Source organism: Spermophilus citellus, assembly GCF_964194105.1.
Source record: "Spermophilus citellus genome assembly, chromosome: 2".
In the NCBI taxonomy this organism is placed as follows: domain Eukaryota; kingdom Metazoa; phylum Chordata; class Mammalia; order Rodentia; family Sciuridae; genus Spermophilus; species Spermophilus citellus.
In genome coordinates, this window is record NC_138183.1 from 52,589,553 (window position 1) to 52,595,552 (window position 6,000).

At 43.0% G+C, this 6,000-nt stretch overlaps 1 protein-coding gene across 2 annotated transcripts in view; it reads right to left on the minus strand.

Annotated features, from left to right (window-relative positions):
- Positions 1–5,669, minus strand: part of DENND4C (DENN domain containing 4C) — a 124,047-nt gene extending 118,378 nt beyond the window's left edge. Inside the window, exon 1 of one of the 2 annotated variants that reach the window (XM_081278218.1) lies at positions 5,404–5,669. The gene's annotated coding sequence lies outside the window, so the exon portion shown is untranslated. The remainder of the gene's footprint in view (positions 1–5,403) is intronic. The other variant, XM_081278217.1, reaches the window with a different exon arrangement.
- Between the last annotated feature and the right edge of the window lie 331 nt (positions 5,670–6,000).

Sequence of the window (6,000 nt, forward strand, 5' to 3'; positions counted from 1 at the left end):
GGATCATTAGCAACATATAGCATCCAAAAACATGAAATATGGACTGGGGGTGTGGCTCAGTAGTAAAGCACTTGACTAGGATGTGTGAGGCACTGGGTTTGATTCTCAGCACCACATATAAATAATGAAAATAAAAGTTCATTGACAACTAAAAAAATATTTAAAAATAAAATGTGAAATACTTAGGGATAAACTGAGCAAAATATATACAAAACTGTAAAATAAAAATTACAAAACACAGCTGAGGAAATTAAAGAGACCCAAATAAAGATCAATGAAACAGAAAGAGCAAAAATACATTTAAAATTGTAAAAAGGAAACAGACTGCATATAGCTGCAAAATTACTAAGTAGACCAAATGTGAAAAAGGAAGGAAAAAAAATTCTACAGATAGCAAGATAATCTGATAGGCAATAACCCATCTCCATAACTAGATACCATGATCAGGAAAGAGCTCTCAGCAAGGGTAGCATGCAAATGGAATCATGTTAAGGCACTGAGGTAAAGAAGTTGAAAATAGGCTGGTGTAACTGGTACATAGTGGATAAAGAGAAAATAAGGCTAAAGAGTTAAGGCCCCTGGGCCAGAAGAAAAAGTTTGTTTTCAGGATGTATCCTTTCCCCTCCCTCATGCTATTAGTACTATTACCAATTGCCTTCAATACCTTCTAACAAATTAACCTGCAGCCTCATAAAAGCTGCTCTCCCAGTCCGTCCTTCAAAACGGAATTAAATTATGTCATTTGCAGGAAATGGATAAAACTTTAGAGCATCATGTTATACTTTAGAGCATCAGACTTATAAAGTAAAGGAATGTATGTTTTCTCTCATATGTGGAAACTGGAGAGGAAAAAGAAAAAAAAAATGGGAGTGGGGAATCTCATAAAAATAGAAGGGTGGCCTGCATGGTGATGCACATCTACAATCCCAGCAACTCAAGAGGATCACAAATTCGAGGCCAGACTCAACAGCCTAGGGAGATCTTGTCTCAAAATAAAAATTTAAAAAGGGTTGGGGGTGTAGATCAGCAATACAGAGCTGCTGGGTACTGACAAAGAAAGAAAAAGGAAAAGGAAATAGAAAGGAGACCAGTAGAGTGAAGATGGGACCAGGACAAGGGAGCAAGAGAAGGGGAGATACTGGGGAGCAACAATGACCAAATTATATTGTTATATTGTATGCATTTATGAATATATAACAATGAATCACACCATTATGTATAATTATAATAGACCAATTTTAAAAATTTTAGCACAAACAAAGCATGAGGTAAAAGATATGTAACAGTTTAAAATCCTTAACTGGCTCTTCATCCTCCCTCCCTCCCTTCCCTTCCTCATGTCCCTTCCTTCCTTCCCTTCTTCTCTTCCTTCCCTTCCTTTCTTCTTTTCTGTTTTTGGTACCAGGGATTGAACTCATGGACGTTTAACACACTGAGTCACTGTTTGAGACAGTCCCTCTGAGTTTCTGAGGCTGGCCTTAAACTTGTGATCCTCCTGCCTCGGTCTCCCAAGCCACTGGGATTACAGGAATGCACCACCGTGTCCAGCTTGGAGGTTTAAGACCCTCCATGACATAGTCCCCATTTATCCCTCCAGTTTAATATCCATTGCCCTCCAAAACTACCTATGCTCATATACTAAATTACTGCATTTTAATTAAATCTGTCACATTCTTTCATTACTTTGTGCCAATTAGGAGCATTCTTTGAATTTTAAATTATATGACTCCTGGACTGTAGTTGTAGCTCAGTGTGGTTGTGACTCAGTAATAGAGTGCTTGCCTAGCATGTGTAAGGCACTGGGTTCAATCCTCAGCACAACATAAAATAAATAAATAAAATAAAGGTATTATGTCCATCTACTACAACAACAACAAAATTTAAATTAAATGATTCCTATTATGTAACCATCTCTGCTGAATCATACGAAGTTGGGTGATTCTCTCTGCTTCATCTTTTGCACTATTCTATATTAGTGTGTTATACTTATGGTACTTATTTATAGGACTATTTACCCTACTAGACTTCAAGATTCACCTTTTTGATATGTTAGTCATATTTTTATCCCAACAGAACAGATCCTTTTTCCATAATTAAAAAAGATATAACATTTATGCTTTCAGAAATAATGAAGAAATTAAGAAATAAATGAAGCAGGGCCCAGCAACTGGAGTGAGGGAGTAGCAATGAGTCAGGAAGATCACAAATTTTATTTCAGCAACTTAGTAAGACTCAGCCTCAAAAAGGAGGTAGGGGGCAGGGGACTGAGGATAAAGCTCATAGGTAGAGTATCTTAGGGTTCAATCCCCTGTAACAGGAACTGGGAGACAAGTGGCAATAATTTTAAATTTTTGTTTTGAATTCCTTTAATCATATTATATTTTTTTCTAAGTAAAAGTTTTCACCCTGACATGGTGGCACATGCCTATAATTCCAGCAGTCCTGGAGAATGAGGCAAAAGGATCACAAATTCAAGACCAGTGTGGGCAACTTAGTGAGACCCTGTCTCAAAATAAAAATAAAAAGGAGTGGGGATGCAGCTCAGTGGTTGAGCACTCTTGGGTTCAATCCCCAGTACCCTGATCCTCAAAAAAAAAAAAAAAAGGAAAAAGAAAACATGTTCAAATACAAGCATGGTGGCATACACCTATAAGCCAGGGACTCAGGAAGCTGAGGCAGAAGGATGGTGATTTCAAAGCCAGCCTCAGCAATTTAGGGAGGCCCTAAGCAACTCAGTAAGACCCCATCTCAAAATAAAAAATAAAAAGAGCTGGGATGTGGGTTAGTGGTTAAGCACCCATGGGTTCAATTCCTGGTTAAAAAAAAAAAAAAAAATCAAATACCACATTAAGCTTTTTTATATCCATATACCTACATATGTATGTGAAATTTCTGGGGTTTAATTTTAAGTTTATAAGTGATGTTCTTTCCACAAATACTAACTGTAAATTTCAAATAATAAAATTAATTAATTTTGGAATGTCCTATAATCTGATGCTAAAGACCTATGGTTTTATACCAAGCAAACTATTTGAATTGTTCCCCCAAGTTTTAACTCTTCAAGGAGTTTTCCATTACCACAAAGTACCCCATTAATACAAGTCTGTTAAATTGACAGTTGAAAAGAAGAGGTACAATTTGTGGTATCAGCTTACAGATGATAACATATAATTCATATATTGTGAAAGTTTATCTGCCCTACTGTTTCAGCAAGCATATTAAACTGGAAATTCAAATTATAACAAACTGTTTTCCAAATCAGAAAATCAAATGAGACAACTTGTCACTGACTCAGCAACTTTCTTTTTCACTTTACAACCTGTACTTAAGATGTAAGCACAAAACTGAAACCTGGTCTTCAAACTGAGGAGTAAAGCCAATGCAAAACCAGTATTTGTCTTGGCAGGAAACTACAATGAAAATATGAAATGTTTTGGTCTTAATTGGCCAATAAACAAAGAGCAAAGTTTCCTGGTTATTATTTATCATGCAAAATCCCTTGCATATAGCTACAAATTAGCTTTTTTGTTACAAAACTTGTTTCTTTAGAAAGAGCTCCTGGCCCAAATAACCTTCTAAGTCTAGCATCATGAATTGTTACAACCTACACACCACTGCAGTTCCTTGTAATTTAAAACGCTTTTAAGAACAGTTTCTACACACCAATTCTGTTGCCAATTTCTGCAACTAAAAGCTCAAGTTTATACTACAAATACTACATTTACTCTCAACAACAGAATGCATTCGTTAACAAATTATACAGAAGTTGCTCCAACCCACAACTTCAACAATTCTAACATCATAGCTTTTCTATTAACCAAATTAATAAGCCTTAACAAATGTACATTAGGTAAGGTACTACTGGATAAAGTCAACTGAGATTAGACCCCTAATCTCAACTATTTTGCAACTTGGTAAAACGGGATACCAATGGGGGAAAAGTGTGGACTGAGTAGCAGAAAACTCCTTGACATTTCTAAAAAAAAAAAAAAAAAAGAAAGAAAGAAAGAAAGAAAGTAAGCCTATGAGACAGATCATGTTCATGAACACAAATCTAAGTTTATTTCTGAGTTCCTAGTCTCACACCAAAAAAAGGCAATTTACAACTCTCTAACAGTAATACAAAGAACAGCGTAGAAAATAAGTTTTTGTTGGTTTGGTTTGTTTTTTTTTTTTTGTTTTTAAGTTATAGTGAGCAAGAGAATACGTATCCTTTCATGCACAGAGATGAAGTTTTCCTTTTGCAGTTAATTCCACTCTTTTAGGATGTACCCAAAAACAAACACAAAATACATAGCTTAATACACATAATCATCCCAAATCAAACATTTACTGAGAAGTTAGTAACTAAGCACGTCAGAACTACACGCCCGTCACCCTCTAAACTGGGAAACCTGAAGGGAAAATCTATTCCTACCGTGAATTGTGATTTCGGAAGAACCCCTTAACTTGGGCTTGTACACAATTAAAGCAGACTCAGGAGATCAATTTCTCAGGTTACAGTATCAGACAATTTCTGAGACAAGCACACAAGCAGCCAAGGGTTCGCTACTGGAAATTACACTCTCATATTTACTCAAGTAACTACGGTTACTGCCCTAAATTTTCCCGTGTGGAAGAACCCCACACACCATTTAAAACTGGGTCATTCCTTATCTGCTCTGATGAAGCACGGTCTTTGGGAGGGAAAAGGCCGCGGAAGCAGAAAAAAAAGAGGAAAAAAGGGCATGACAGCATCTTCAATACAGAAAAGGTACAGCACTTTACAGGAGTCAGCACTACAGGCTCATTCGTTGGCTTTAATTGTGTTTAGTCACTCGGGAGTTGGATGGAACCGGCCTTCGTTACAAGTCATCCCCAACAAAGCCCTAAGGTTCAGCCACCGCACGGCGAGGAGGAAATGTCCTCAATTCACCTGCGACACCTGCCCGGGCACCCCCGCTCTTCCCCCGGAACCCCTCCGTACCCCAACCTCTCTGCAAACACCGCCACCCGCTGGCGCTCTCGATCCCCCGGGAGCCCCCGGCCCCAACCCCCCACCACCCGGCTCCCCACCTAGGCGGCAGAGGTCCGGGCGGTCCCTGGGGCCCAGGCCCCTCGCGCCTGCACGCTAGTGAGTCTCCAGAGCCCGGGCGGCGCCGCGAGAAGGCCCTTCCAGCCGCAGCCTCTCCCCCAGCGCACCGCGAGCCTGTGAGGACTCCCTGTCCCCCGAAAACTAGAGAAACTAGGCCAGGAGTGCGGGTCCGGATCCCTCTCCGCCTCCTCGGCGCCCCCGGCGGGCGGGCCGCTCGCAACTCAAACCTCGGAGTTGCTACCTGCCCGGCGCCGTCCCGCCTAGAAGCGCAGCTCCGCGGAGGCGCAACCCGGAGTTTCTCCGCCAAAAGCCCCGCGCCGCAGACCCACCTGCCGCCGGCTCCCGCGTCAGCACCACCTCGACAAGGCGCCTTCCTGGGGCATGAAAGTGCCGGCTTCTCGGCCTGGGCGCCTTCTGCAGCGAAGGGCAGGGTCGGGGACTCGTTCCAGCGGCCTCGGCCGCCTCGGCCGATCTGCGCCTGCGCCGCTTCGCGGGTTGGGTCTCAGGGGGCGCCGCCCGCCCTAGGGGTAACGGCCTAGGGCACCGATCGGTACCGGCACCGCGACTCGGGGCGGCCGGACAGTGTGAACGGAGGATGGCCTAAGAGCTGCCAGCGGCGTGGCCGTCCCGACAGCTGACCGCCATGTTTCTGTTCCCTTTTTCTTTTTTTTCCTCCCCTCCTTCCGCCCCTTTCCACAGAACAGCACTTTTCCTCCCTCCTCCCTCTCCCTTTCCTACTGCGGGGGCGGGGGACGAGGGGTGGGGGAGGGGTGAAAGAAGGCGGGCCCGGGGCGGGGCGGGACCGTTCTTGAGCCCCGCCCCCGAGGTGGGCCAAAGCGGCGGGGCCCCTGCGCTCCTCCGCCGCCTCCCCCCAACCTCACCTCGACCACCTTGGGGTCCGAGGCTGACTGGTGGGGTTACTCTCC